This window comes from Dasypus novemcinctus, chromosome 17, assembly GCF_030445035.2.
Source record: "Dasypus novemcinctus isolate mDasNov1 chromosome 17, mDasNov1.1.hap2, whole genome shotgun sequence".
NCBI classification, from domain to species: domain Eukaryota; kingdom Metazoa; phylum Chordata; class Mammalia; order Cingulata; family Dasypodidae; genus Dasypus; species Dasypus novemcinctus.
The window spans coordinates 23729496-23745258 of record NC_080689.1 but is presented as its reverse complement, the minus strand read 5'-3'; the positions used below and the strand labels follow the sequence as shown (position 1 = coordinate 23745258).

The window sequence follows — 15763 nt, the reverse complement described above, 5'->3', positions numbered from 1 at the left end:
AGTAAAACTTTATCTGTGATATGAGTTGTAAATATTTTTCATGTGTCTTTTGTCTTTCAGCTTGGGTTTTTTTTTAAACTTGCATTTAAAAATTTTTTATGCAGCTTTGCATTTGAATATTTTATATCATTAAAAAATTAAGCACTAGTTAGAAATGTTTTCCTTATTCTAAGATCATAAAGGGGTTTGATATCTTTTCTTCCAGGACGTCTTTGATACTTTGGAGTATTCCCTGGTGTGATGGCTACACTGATGTGCCAACTCCATTTATTAAAAAGCTCATCTTAATTCCCACTGATTTGAGATTCTACCTTTATCATACCCACATGTATTTGAATCTATATTTAGACTTTCTATTCTATTTTGTTAGTCTGTCCACATAAGTTTCTGCTATAATCCTACTGCTTTAATTATTGAGGATTTAGAGTATGTGTTACTTTCTGGTAGGACCGGCCTATTTTCATGCTCTTTTTCAGAATTTTCATGGCTATATACCATAATTTGAATAATTGTGGAATCATTTAGTATACTAGCATTCATAATATTAAACAAAACAAAATAAGCTTTAAGCACTATTTTTAGCTTATAGTTATTTAAAACCATTTAGTTACCCATTTATTCCATGAGTATTCATTGAACATCTGCTATGTGCTTGGTACTTTTCTAGGTACATGGGAAGCCTCAGTGAACAAAACAAATTTCTGTTCTTTTGTAGGTTTCTAGCCACATACATTAGTCCCAAGTCTTTCAAGAAAAAATTCTATTTGATTATTCTTCACATCTTCTGAGGTTAAATTAAAGCAAACTATCAACTTTACTATTCCAATATTTAATAAGGAAAAAGTCTTTAAAATGTACAATATTTATAAAAAATCAACTTTGATTTAGAGAAATAAAGAATATATAGAGTATAGGGAAACGGACTTTGGCCCAGTGGTTAGGGCGTCCGTCTACCATATGGGAGGTCCGCGGTTCAAACCCCGAGCCTCCTTGACCCGTGTGGAGCTGGCCATGCGCAGCGCTCATGCGCACAAGGAGTGCCGTGCCATGCAAGGGTGTCCCCCGCATGGGGGAGCCCCACGCGCAAGGAGTGCGCCCGTGAGGGAAGCCGCCCAGCGTGGAAAGAAAGAGCAGCCTGCCCAGGAATGGCGCCGCCCACACTTCCCGTGCCGCTGACGACAACAGAAGCGGACAAAGAAACAAGACGCAGCAAATAGACACCAAGAACAGACAACCAGGGGAGGGGGGGAAATTAAATAAATAAATAAATCTTTAAAAAAAAAAAAAAAAGAATATATAGAGTATGAAGAAAAGAAGAAAGTGTAGAAAATAAGATATCCAAGGGAAATCTTGTTCTTCCACTTACCTCAGTTGAATTTAAGTGTCTATTTAGTATCAAAAATTTGCAGTACAGTGACCACAGGAGAATTTAAACAGCTGGCAAGGTTAAGAAATTGTTGTTCCTGCACTACCTCACGTTTTAAAAATTTGACTCCTAAACTGTTAGTAATAAAATTGTAATAATAATTTTTTTGGTTGAAATTCAAGATTTATTCTTATATCACAGAAGCTATGATGGGATATTTGATATTGGCCTTGGCTTTGGCTGAATATTTAGTATTACACTTGGCCATTTAGTATTACATAAAAAATATATTCTGAATATCTTTACCATCAATTGTTTTTCCAAGGACAGAAGCCAAAAGACAAGAATAGCAGAGGCATAATGCCGGCATGTCAGGGGTATGTCAAGTTCATGACAGCTTGAAGTTTTCTCAGCCTTGGATAAACTTTCAAGTATATAGAACTTTCATTGAAGCCACTTACCTAGACTTTGCCTTTCAGTCCTATAGGATCATCACTTGGGCCTTTAGCAACCACTATATGCCTTTGGTAGGTCTTACCTATTCATGGATATAATCTTTAAAACCCATTCAAACAGAATACAACAAACATTTACCACTGATATGCAAAATGATTTTCTATGGGTCTTTACCAAAGGCCTTGCCGTGGCCTGGGACTGCCTTCCCCTCCCACTTGCATCACTTTTCAAATATCAGTAATTGCTTCTGGAAATGAGTCTGTCTGAAATAGCTCTGAGTGAGTTAAGAACACTTCATTAGCTGTACATAATATGGTGACTGTGTCATGGTGCTTGCATTAATACAGTGGTTCTCAAATTTAGCATCCATTAGGATCACCTGGAGGACTTGTTAAACCTCTGATTGGTTGACACTATTCCCAGAAATGCTGATTGAGTCAATCTGTTATGAAGTCCATGAATTTATAGTTTTAACAAGCCCCCAGGTGATGCTGCTGCAGGTGATCCAGATCCTCATTTTGAGGATCACTGATATATTACTACAGTCATGATTTAAAAATTGTCTACATTTGACTGAGCTTATTGAAAACAGATCAAATTCAGTTTCATGTCAATTTCTAACACCTAGAAAAGTATTGGCATATAGTAGATGCTCCATAAATAGCTTTTGATTAAATGCATAGAGATCTTTAATCAGTAATACTATTTTCATTGTGTGCATTCTCACAACTTTTGTACTTGTTTAGTGGAAGCAGAGAGGATTCAGTGATCGTGTATTGAAGGCTAGGACTCAGGAATGTTTGAGAAGGAAGATTCATTACAACTGGCCAGGCCCAGTGGACTCCTGTCCAAAAAGCTGAGCCCCAAGTAGGGGTTTTAGGTTATTTTTATACAAGAGACACATGTGGTGGGGCCAGGAGAGGTTTAGGGGTCAAAAAAGACTTTCTTTGTTAGTTTAGGGTTTAGCCATTTGTTTGAATACCAGCTAAGCTTGAATTTAGCATATCACCCACGTTCCAAGTAAGCTTGAATTAACATATTGCCCACATTCCGTCTGGATGTAACTTCGAATACACATTCAGTCTACATCTTTTCTGAATATTTAAAGCCTATAGGGCCTATATCATTTAATTGGCTTTCTAGAAACTAGGCACACTTGGATACAGAATTAGATAAGTTTGAATTTATGCACAGGCTATATTATTTCCCCCCTTTGATGCCTTGCTTAAGTTTGTTAAGCTTTGGCATCACTATTTTTGGAGTTATGAAGTGGGCCATTGTCTGCATTCTTACTGCGTTATTTATTAAAGCATGTACTTTAGTTATTATTAAGGGGAGGAAGCAGGGAAGTATGATGAAAGCATAGGAGTTTCAGCTGTTCACCGTCTTGACTGATCACTTTTCCTATTAAGTTTTTCAGAAGGGCTTAATGATAAAGTCTCTGGGAACATCTCGGGCTTTTCCTGGCTTTTGGGAGCAAGTCTTCTGAGTGTGGAATCTTGGGGAGATTTTTTCTAGGTTCCAGATCTGTCTACCGATTTCCTATCTTACTAGCCTGTTTTATTATTTTTCTTTCTTTAAAGAGTTGACACCTTTAATCTTAAAGGGGGTGCTGAAGGGAGATGATCTTTTTTTCTGTAGCTCCTTCCTGCTGATCAGGGGCAGTTAACCCTATCTGACGAGTGGTGAAACTCTCTATCTTATTTTGGTTAGAGGAAGAAGGATCTGGCATCCTGGGCAAAGCTGGATGAAGTTTCCATATCGCTAATAAAATGTTGATTCTGGAAGAAATAAACTCAATTAGATATTTGAGAATATATGGTCCCACTAAGAGGACACTGGACCACAGAAGTAGAAAAGTTCAGGTGCCTGCAAACCCTGCGATTTCTTAAAGTTGGTGGGAAACAATATGTGTGTGTATATATATATATATATATATATATATATATATATATATATATATATTTTAAGTTATTTTATGCTGTCAGTTAACTTCAGGAAGAAATTACAATAGACAATGGGGTTAGGTATAAATTGTCAATCCCAGTTCCTATGGTAGAGGAGAGGAATGAGAAGAGGCATTTCTCTTTTCAGTTAAGCTAAAGGAGATAAAAAGAGGCAAGGTTTTAAAAGGGAAATCTGGTTTGCCTTTTTTTCTAGCAATAGACATTTAGGTTAGAGTTAGAGGAAAAAGTTGATTTTGACATGGACATTACTTAGCTTTGTCTTTTGAAGAGGTATTTCAGGCTGTCCAATGACTGGCACTTGTGTGTTCTGTCAGGTGCTTCTGGTGAACTGGCACTCTTGGGCAGCTGGCTTCATTCAGGATTAGTGCACCAAGCTGGACATTCCATTAGCTTTAATAGCTGTGGGAGTGATCAGAACTATAGAGAAGTTTTTATATTTTGAGTCTAATTGAGCAACTCCTGGTAATTTCTTTGACTGTTTTTACTAGGCTTTGTCTTTTGAAAACCCATTTGGCCAAGCAGGTTAGGGCATCCCTCCTCAGAAGAATGCCTTGGTGGAGTTCATGAAGGACTTTCCAATGCACTTCTCCTGGCAGGTAGACTTGGGTATTTTTAACAAGCCACCCATCAGTTTCCAGGGTGAACCCCAGGCTAGCTGCCCTGGTTTGTTCACCCTGAGTGTACTGTGGAACTTCAAGTCCTGGTACAGGTGCTGGAATAAAGGGTAGGAGGGAAACCTAGGTTTGTGCTGCCGCCTTAATAGCTGTGTTAGCTTGAGCATTTCTTTTTGCTATAGCAGTATTTGTTTTCTGATGCCCTGGATGATGCGTAATTGCTATTTCTTGAGGTAATAGTATGGCTTCTAAGAAAATTTGGGACTTTTGCCTGTGTTTAATAGTTGACCCACTGTTAGTAAGCAAGCTTTGTTCTTGTTACACAGCAGAGTGAGTGTGAAGGACAAGGAAAGCATATTTTAGAGTCTGTAAATATTAGCCTGTTTCCCAGCTTCTGGCTTTACACTTTGGGTAAGGCAATTAGCTCTTCTTTCAGGGCTGAAGTTTCAGGGTGAAGAGCTCTGGCCTCTATGGTTTTAAATTGAGAAACCATTGCATAGCCTGACTTTTTAATTGCTCTCTTAATAAAACTGCTTTCATCTATGAACTATTTAATGTTTGGGTTCACAAGAGGCTCATCCTTTAGATCCGGACTGCTTGAGTAGTTTGGTAAGGAGTCTCAAGACAGGAGTGGAGAAGGGCTTCTTCAAGCTCTGACTTTGGACCCTCTGCTGGTAGTAGGGTGGCAGGGTTGAGAGTTTGACCACCCTTATCTGCACCTCGGGGCTTTTTAGTAATTGAGTCTGGTATTAATTAACTGGCTACCTGTAAGCTTCTGGTGGCCTTGGGTTTAAGCACATCTTTCACCTGGTGTGGGGTAAAAATTGTGAGCAGTTGCTCCCAAGTTAATGTGGTGTTTTGTTTTTTTTTTTAATTAAAAGGGTTGTTAGCCCCACCATTTTCAGGCAAGGTGGCCATTTAAAATTTTTTATTTCACAGACATGTTTATAACTTAGAAAATGAAGTTGACCAGGACTTTTAAAATGATCATTGTCCTTCTGCACATGATTTACTAGAAGTGTTACCATAATCATCAGACATATATTTAGAATAAGATATAGGTACAGTAATTAATACTAATTAATGTACTACTCAATGCATAAATTTCTCCTTGAGCTTCAATTAATAGCTTTATTTTATTTTATTTTTTTAAGATTTATTTTTTATTTATTTCTCTCCCCTTCCTCCCACCCCCCTCCTCAGTTGTCTGTTTTCTGTGTCCATTTGCTGTGTGTTTTTCTTTTTCTGCTTGTATTCTTGTCAGTGGCACTGGGAATCTGTGTCTCTTTGGTTGCATCATCTTGCTGCATCAGTTCTGTGTGTGTGCAGTGCCACTCCTGGGCAGGCTGCACTTTTTTTGCAAAGACAGCTCTCCTTACGGGGCACACTCCTTGTGCATGGGGCACCCCTACACAGGGGACACCCCTGTATGGCATGGTACTTCTTGTGCACATCAGTACTGCATGTGGGCCAGCTCACCATACAGGTCACGAGGCCCTGAGTTTGAACCCTGGACCTCCAATGTGGTAGGCAGATACTCTCTCCACTGAGCCAAATTCCCTCAATTAATAGCTTTAAGTTTCAGGTTTGCAATACCATACAGGTTAGCTCTCCATGGGAGCAAGCTATAGTGCCAATTGTGTTTAAGTTCTACTTACAGTACTCTGGTATTCATTGCTCCACTTCGTATGTTCTTCACAGGAGCTGCAGCATTGTTGACCCTAGAGAGAAACTAGGAAAGTAGATTCCAGTATTTTGCCAGCCTGGTGCATAGTGCTCTTTGGCACTATGAAACAGTGCCAGTCTGGAGATAATATCCATTGTACATTTGGCTATCGTGAGCCATTGTTGGCTGCTGCAGGAGTTTGAAACTGCAAAGTAGTTTCCATCCGCTTCAGGAACACAACCAGAGATGTAGTAGATACTTTTATTGTTTTAGGGGTCAGTGACCAACCTAGCTAATAACTCATATAGAGAAGTACCCTTCAGTATATTGGATGCCTTGTTTGAATGCACAAGAGTGTTTGATAGTGCTAAAGTCTATCTCTTGATTTTCATATATCTTTTCTAACATTTTTTTTAAAGATTTATTTTTTTATTTATCTCTCTCCCCTTCTCCCCTCCCAGTTGTCTGCTCTCTGTGTCCATTCGCTGTGTGTTCTTCTGTGACTGCTTCTATCCTTATCAGTGGCACCGGGAATTTGTGTTTCTTTTTGTTGCATCATCTTGTTGTGTCAGCTCTCTGTGTGTGAGGGCCACTCTTGGGCACACTGCACTTTCTTTCGCGCTGGGCAGCTCTCCTTATGGGGCACATTCCTTGCGTGTGGGGCTCCCCTATGCCGGCACTCCTTGTGCGCATCAACTTTGCACATGGGCCAGCTCCACATGGGTCAAGGAGGCCCTGGGTTTGAACCATGGACCTCCCATGTGGTAGGCGGACACCCTATACATTGGGCCAATCTGCTTCCCTTCTAACATTTTTTTTTTTCCTGATTTAGTATTTTTTTAAAATTATTTATTTATTTTTAAATTACATTAAAAAAAAATATGAGGTCCCATTCAACCCCACCGCCCCCGCCCCCCACTCCCCCCACAGCACCACTCTCTCCCATCATCATGACACATCCATTGCACCTGGTAAGTTCATCTCCTAACATTTTAAATGAAATGTGTTATATATTAAATGAACTTTTAGTACTTTGCTTTTTACTTTTACACTTTTACCATGAAGGCATAAATTACACAGGTATTTTATTTTAGCAGTAGAGGAAAACTACTTTTTCTATTTTTAAAATGAAAACTGAAGATTCCCAATGGAATCAAGGTAACTTCATTACCACCACTTGAATATGCACATAGAAGTGACTTCCAGCTAGGTTTTATTGCTATGAAGTTACTTTTTGCCATAAATATTAATTTAGATTTTTAATTAACAATGTCCTTTTAGAACTAGCCATTCAAATACTTCAATTTGGAAGATGCTCTTACAAACTTTATAATTAAACACAACTACATAGACTGGTTAATTTACTTTAGATTACAATTAGCAACCGAAGATTTTTACTTTATGTATTTAGGAAAGGGCGGATCTACATTTCTTCAACTTAATTTCATTAGATATGAACTTAGAATTTTATCATATTAAAGACTTAATACATATAAGATTTATTTATTAACTTGGTATTTTACAAACCAAAGAGATAACACCCAAGCTAAATAAACTGAAACTGTTACAGTTTATACAAAGAGTGTTCTTTTTGTTTTTGTTTTTTTCATTTCTTTACGGGGGGCTAAAACATCTTGTCTTTGATAAAATTCTGTAACTGTGAATAATCTTAAAAGCATACTGACTTCTAGGCTCTGAAATATATTATAATTACTTAATTTGCTTTAATTATAATTTAGTAAGGATCGTTTCATAGCTTTCAAGGACTTTTCCTTTACTTACTGAAATTTGGTAATAGGATTAGTAATCACCCTTTTTTAAGGCTGTTAATAGGTTTAAAATGGGGACCTACAGGAAAAACCCATTTCATTCCCCAGCCTAGAAGACTGAGTTTAATCTGTCAAATCTGGCTCCTTCCTTAGAGCTCTTGCAAAGAGAAGGCCCTGGGGGCTGGGCAGGTAAAAGAGTTCAGAAAAAATTTTTTTCCTTTTCCTAATAGTTTCTATATTCAGATTTCTATATGACCTTTTCATACTGCTTAGCCTAATTTGGGTTCTAGGAATATTTATTGTATATATAACTGTATATTTAATTTTTAACAATTTAAATAGAGTTTTTTAAAAGAATTATTTGTTAATTTGATATTATCCTGATGTATGAAGATATACACTGAGCAAAAAGGCAGACATGAAGAGTTTGACATGGAAATACAACTTAATTACTTAAAACTTTCCTTTTTTTTACAAAACAAGTTCAACTGTAGAAAGATCTCCCTGAAGGCTTTTCTTTGCAGGCATTTCCAGACTAGGGGTTCCCGATTTCCTCCCTTTGTGGCTTTCTTAATTAATGGCTTATAACCAAAATGTTTCCAATGCTATGATACAATTTTTCTTTGCTTCAGAACCATAAGCAGTTACAAGGGGTGGGGCCAGACTTGGAGTAACCATAAACAAAGGCAAACTCAGTTTATAATTACCATCACAATAGTTGAAGTCTAGGGGCTAGGTGAAGTTAGTTATAAAATAACCATAATTAAAGGTAAGTTTAAGTTATAATTACCATTACTATAGTAAGCACTAGATAGACTCGAAATAGCCATAAGCAAAGGTAAATTAGTTTAAGATCACCATTACAAGAGCTGAAATCTAGGCTACACCTACCTACTGTAATAATTCCAGTTATTTTTTTTAAACTTTTTAAAATATAAAGATACTTATACAGTCATTTCAACTCTCAGTTTCTAGAAAGTTTTTACTTAAAATCAATTTGGGCACATTTATTTATTAACTAAGCAATTAAAACAATTTTATTAGTAACAATTTTGTGTAGTTTTTCTGCTTTTCCAGCAATTAAATTTATTTAATTGTGATCTGTGCATTAAATCCACTAGCAAGACAGTACTGGCATTTAAAGATTCATTTTTAGGTTACCTTTCACCGTTATCCAACTTGTAACAGTTGGATAACCCCAAACCTGATTTCCTAGGCACAAGGAAACTGACAAAGTTGAATACAGATTTCAAAGTTGAACACAAAGTTATGCACAGATTAAAATAGAAGAATTATATATCTTTAGCATTTCTAGGAATTCTTTGACCTTAATTGATGGCACATGAGATTTCTTTATGTTGGTCACCATTCACACCTTTTATAGGCACAACTGAGTTTAAACTGAGAAGTTTGATGTTTATTTTCTCATTTCTTTAAGGAGACATGACATGAGGTTTCTGGGTTTCAGATCTATCTGTTCCCCCCCCCCCTTTTATTTTTTAACACCAGTTTAACTGGAATTCAGGGTTTCACACAGAGGCTGCTCTGTGGCCATGTGGACCAGTAGCAGGCAGAACTTCCCAATTCCTGAGAAGAGACTCCCTTGGGGAACCCACTGGCATGCCAGAAGCCATGATTACTATTCTAGGAAGAATGAAGAGACACCCTTTTAGTTGACTGACCTGGCATCCCAGAGTTCCAGCTTAACCAAACTTCACCATTTTACACAATTCAATACCACTATCAAGAGGTGTGAAAACATACACTGGCATTGAATAAATGGACAAACACTAAAGAGCCACGGCACACAGACAGAAACACAAAGTCCATAAATATGACACATAATTTTCATTTCTCCAGTATGACTGTTTTTGAGCTTTTTACTTTTCTATTTCTAGGAGGTTTCTTTGTTTAACTTTTGAGAAGTGCAATCATAGGCTATGGGGGGAGGGAGCTTATCGTTAATGCTTATCAGGGGGAACTGAGTTACAGCTAGTTAATGATTGCAACCTTAGCGAGGGGGATCTTTTAACAGGGCTCTTTGCCTACTCTTGCTGCTTACAAAGCAAGCTGAATTGCAATTCAGTATTAAAATTAAAAGATATTTCTGGCTAAACTTTTCCATTGCTCAATTCATATTCAGACTAAGCTTTATCACAAAAACCAATTCATTTTTCTGTAACCAATATCTTTCAAATTTAGACCGATTCTTTAGGATGCATCTCAGTGGAAAGCACTGGGATACTCATGCCTCATTTCCTGTGGCAGTGGAGAGAAAGAGAGAACAGCCAAAACAAAGGCACGAGGGGCAGGAGGCCTTTTTCTTAAAGTGAGGTAGGGAGTGGGATTTAAACACATCTATGCCTTTCCCACTGTAACCAAACCTTCACTGTCTTAGTGAAGGCAAACCAGATGCCAACCTTCAGTGAACTAAAACCAAACATCAGGCTTTTTTTCCTTTACAGACCTGGAGAAGGTGGTTTCCCCCCAAATTTTGGGGGTACTAGGGTCCTCTTGGGAGCTGATCAGGCCCCCCTTCTAATATTTACAGTTAGGCTTTGCTTACACTATGTCCCTGGGGGTCTTACCTGTCTGGCATATGAAACTTCTTTTTCATTCTCAGGATTTCCTTTTAGACCCTTTGATGTGTTTGTTTTTTTCCATAAGGGCTCCGGCCCTTCTTTCTGGACTTCTTTCTGGACTAGTCTTTCTGGACTAAAAGTCTTGCCGGGGTGCCCTGGGCTGGGGATTCGCCTGGACCCTCCTGGCTTCCTTGGAGGTGTCCAAAAGGGCAACGAAATGCTGCTATCTCTAGCCTTCATTGCGATTCCAGACGAGCCCCCAGGAAATGTAGTGGAAGCAGAGAGGATTCAGTGATCATGTGTTTGAAGGCTAGGACTCAGGAATCTCTGAGAAGGAAAATTTATTATGACTGGCTGGGCCTGGAGGACTTCCGTCCAAAAACTGAGCCCTGACTAGGGGTTTTAGGTTATTTTTATACAAGAGACACATGTGGTGGGGCCAGGAGAGGTTTAGGGGTCAAAAAACTTTCTTTGTTAATTTAGGGTTTAGCCATTTGTTTGAATACCAGCTAAGCTTGAATGAACATATTGCCCACATTCCAGGTAAGCTTGAATTAACCTATCGCCCATATTCCATCTGGATGTAACTTTGAATACACATTCAGTCTACATCCTTGCTGAATATTTAAAGCCTGTAGGGCCTATATCACCTTACTGACTTTCTAGAAATTAGGCACACTTGGATACAGAATTAGATAAGTTTGAATTTATGCACAGGCTATATTACTTGTGAATGAATTTTTTTTTTTTCCTCTGGCAGCCACCAACTATTTTCTGGGAAATTTCAAAGGTTCCTGATAACCTTAATATAAAATCTGAAGCATTAAAAGGAAAGTTTTGACTATTTAGTGTATTAATCACTAGCTAGCATAAAGGATTGTCAGTTTTAAATTAATGTTTAATTTATAGAAGAATAGAAAGACTTTTTTATCATTAGTGTCTTGAGCTTGCATATATTCTCACAAAAGTATTTCAGCATAGATCTCAGATAATAATAGACAATTTTACCATTGCGTAAAATTGAAGATGCATAGAATGCCTGCATGATAGTATTCCTTGAAGCCAATTGTTAAAACCTTTTGCATTAGAACTATGGAATGTGATTCAGGGATGAGTTTTCCAAGTAGAAATAATAAATGACAAACCTGTAGATAATTCAAGCAGACAAATGTTATCAGTTTCTAAATTGCTGCTGACAACTACAACCCTCTAAAAAGAAAAGGATATGAATCAAACAAAACTAAAAAATCTATTACCTGTGTTACAAAATTGGGTTCTGGAGAGGGATGAGGGAGAGGAATACCCTTCAGAGTGGTGAAATGAGCGTGTGCCACAGTACACACATTTATTTCATCTAAAAGCAGAACAGTACTTGGGTATTGGTTTGCAGGATAATGAAGTCCCCACTGAAGTTTCTTTTCTCATTGTGAACACCTTTCTCACTTCCACCCCAAGGCAATCTGCGAAGATTAGAAAGCATTGCTGTGCCTTCCCTCACTGAGCAGGTTACCTCCAAACACTTCTATTGCCACATGGAAATGAAAAGAAACTGAGGGTATGGCTGGGTGAAAATTTGGTCTATTGGCTATGGAGTAAAAAAACAGTTTATATAAGGTGGAGTGGACATCACCAATCCAGGGTCCACAGGAGAGAGGAATAAAATATGGATTAGAGTGGACTTGCTGATATTCTACTATAGAACTATTCTGACTAGTAGTGGAAGAAACTGTAGCACTGATCTGGAGAAAGTGACCACGGTAGATCCTGAGGGCAGGGAGAGGGAAGAAGAGATGAGATGTGGGAGCGTTTCGAGACTTAGAGTTGTCCTAAATGATATTGCAGGGACAGATGCTGGACATTATATATCCTGCCATAACCCACTGAATGTACTGGGGGAGAGTGCAAACTACAATGTAAACTATAATCTATGCAGTGCAGCAGTGCTCCAAAATGTTTTCACCAAAAGCAGTGAATGTGCCACAATGATGAAAGAGGTTCTTGATGTGGGAGTAGTGGGGGTGGGGGTGGGGTGGGGTATGTGGGAACCTCTTATATTTTTAGTGCAACATTTTTTGTAATCTATGTATCTTTTAAAAAAAAAGACAATTTAATAATAATAATAATAAAACAATTTGGGAAACAAGATGCCAGAAGCAAATATTTTGAAATAAATCTGAAAGGAAAGGTTAAAAATGATGTTAGCAACATAAGCATTTAGCTTTGCTGGCCATATTTATTTCCTGCTTTAAAGATGGTCTTATTTGCTCCCCGAATATTTGTTGACTTGTGAATGGATGAAGGACGAGATTAAATAAACCTTTGTCTGTGACCTTACTCTCTTCATTAAAATGATAAAACTGAATAAAGTAATTTTTATTCAGCTTTTTTTTTTTTTTTTTACTCTTCTTTCCAATTTCAGATCACTCTTTCCCTTACAGCCACCTTACTTTCCCTAGATACCTCTTCCATTGTCAGTACTATCTGTGGTTCTAAAGTCTTTTCAGATGTAAAATTCTCTCCTGCATTTCTTGTCTGGCTTTTTTTTTTTTTAATGATTTTTGTTCTTCCTCTCCACCTACTACTTATATTTTTCTTTTCCATGAATTTGATCTCTTTGGCAGCTAGTGTCATCTCCATTATTTCATCCTGCTCACATAAATATTGTCAAAGCATTACCTGTATTCTACCACAGAGGAGACACTGGTGGATAAAGACTGTGCTACACTTTTTCTTTCTTTCAAAGAATGATAGCTATTTGTCATGAAATGTCTCCCTTGTAGCTTTCCTTATATTTCCCTTTAATAATTAATACAGTCTTTGCTAATTAAAAAGTGTTCCATCTTCTAGAGATTTGGTTCTATATTGGAATCTTGTTAATTCTTACCACTCATGGGAAAGGAAAATATTTTAAGGCATGGAGAAAGATCAAAAGTGAGGAAGAGAACACCATTTCATTTATTGTGCTTCATTTTCATTTAGGATAATTGTATAAGAGTTAAAATTTTATATAAATGCTGTATTACAATTTTTAGCCTTTAGGAACTCAAATTCTTAAACAAATAAGTTAAGTAATAATCCTAGAGTATATATATGTATCTATATTCTTAAAAATATATATTCTAAGATTAGAATATATTTTAAATTTACTGAAATGGGTTTTCTAGGAGAGGGGTTATCTCCAGGAGATAATGTTCTCAATGTGCTATTTGCATATTCTGGTCATTGAAATCTCTATTCTCATTTTCACAACTTAACTTTTGTGTTTGGCATGAATAAATATCTTTCTGACTATATTTCTTCCAGTCAAGCATCTTTATATTAATTTAGCTGAGACTATTCTAGGAAAATGTTGCGAGGTTTTAGCCTTGTTGATATATTCTGTGGCCTGGAATATAGAGGAGATTTCTTCATTTGTGTGATTAACCTCAACCATCCTTTTGCCTGCCTCAGAGTATCTAGAGTGTTTTAAAATACTATGGGTAGGAAGTATTTTAAAATACTTCCTATGGCTCAATCAGTTGGGCTTCCATCTACCATATGGGAGGTCCTGGGTTCGGGTCCTAGGGTCTCCTTGTGAAGGCAGGCTTGCCCGCACGCTGTGGAGAGTGGCTGGCCCACAAGCGCCATGAAGAGCCAACACAATAAGGTGGCCCAGCAAAAAGGACAAGTAAAAACACAGAAGGGCGCGCAGCGAATGGACACAGAGAGCAGATAGCAAACAAGCCATGGGGGTGGGCGGAGGGGAGGAATAAATAAAAATAAATATGGACACACAGAAAAATGCACAGGGAATGGACACAGAGAGCAGACAGCAAGCAAGCCTAAGGTGGGGGAGGGAATAAAAAAAAATACTATGGGTACCTGAGCCCAGCTCCCACAGATTTGATTTCAATTGGTCAGAGGTGGGACTGAAAAATGAGTATTTTAAAAGCCTTCGAGTTGATTCTAACATACTTTTGGAGTAGTGAACAATCGTTTTATAACCAGATGGATAAACTGTGGATATACATGCAGGTTCAAGGGCATCTAAGAAACACCAGGCTAGCCATGCTTCTCAATATGTGTCCTTTTTTGATATTTTTCTTGGAGTCTGAAAAAAAATGACTTGAACTCTGGCCCCACAATGGTTACGTTTGCCTTTGCCTTTTCTTTTATACAGTTGTTATATGCCATTCCTTTGGGAATAAAAGTAAATATCCAAATTACTGATAAAAATTGCAGTGAGAGGATTAAAGGAAAGGAAAGGAAGAGTGCAGGCTTTACAATGCAGGAACAACGGAAAAGAGTACATCTGCTTTTGTTTCTGAATCTGGCAAAGTTTGCCACAAATCTAGTTAAATCCATCATGTCAACCTACCCTACAAACTTATTGTTTTCTGCCTATGGAGATATGACATTAAATAGCCCATATACTGTGTTATTTATTTGTTTATAGGTTAATTGTTCAGAATATTGATCTCATGGGCTCATTTTCCCATTCTTTCTGAAATACCCTTTCAGATCAGCAAACATAAAACAGGACAGATTCTTTCACACAAGGGATTTTTAAATGATGCAGATTCTTTCTATTTGGTGCCTTTTATTTTTTTTAAAAAAGCATTTTTGCAAGAAAACAAGGAAGTATAATCCAGTATAAATATTTCTGTCACCCCAGAAGTTATTGCAAGGTTTGGGCCCCCACTTTTGGAGGGATCCAAGGAAACTAATTAGGATGCACCAAAGTTTTGACAGCTTGTCCTTTTGGTTAATTTAACACTTGAATATATAGAGAGAGACCTCTTAAGTTGCCATAAAATTCTATAAATTTCAATGCAAGGAAATTACTTAAAGATAGGTTAGTTTATGTGAGAGCTGCTTATGGGACTAATTCTGTCTGAAAAAAGAACAAAAAATACAGATAGAATGCTTGCTTTGGCAGCACATATCCTAAAACTGGAACAATAAAGAGATTAGTGTGGCCCCTGCACATGCAAATTCATGACACATTCCATATTTTCTTTTTTGGACTAAGGAAAATGGTCACAAATGTACTGAGGTGACAACTGCATACTTCTGTGAAGGAAGTGAGGGCTACTGAGGGTACACATTGGATGGACTGTACAAGGCACAGGACTGTATAACACAGTGAACCATGTGGTAGATCAGAGACTACCAGTACAAATATGAAAGCGTCCTCTCATGAGCTATAACAATTGTACACTACTAATACATGATGCTAATAATAGGGAGGTATATGGAAAAAATATACCAAAAGTAAGCTATGAACCATAGCTAGTAGTAATATTTTGATGATGTTCTTTCAGAATCTGTAACAAATGTTCCACAACAATGCAAGGTATTGAT

The 15763-nt window shown here is 37.5% G+C and overlaps 1 pseudogene; it reads left to right on the top strand.

Annotated features, from left to right (window-relative positions):
- The first annotated feature begins 15326 nt into the window (after positions 1 to 15326).
- Positions 15327 to 15417, top strand: LOC111765967 (U6 spliceosomal RNA; annotated as a pseudogene).
- Positions 15418 to 15763: the final 346 nt, after the last annotated feature.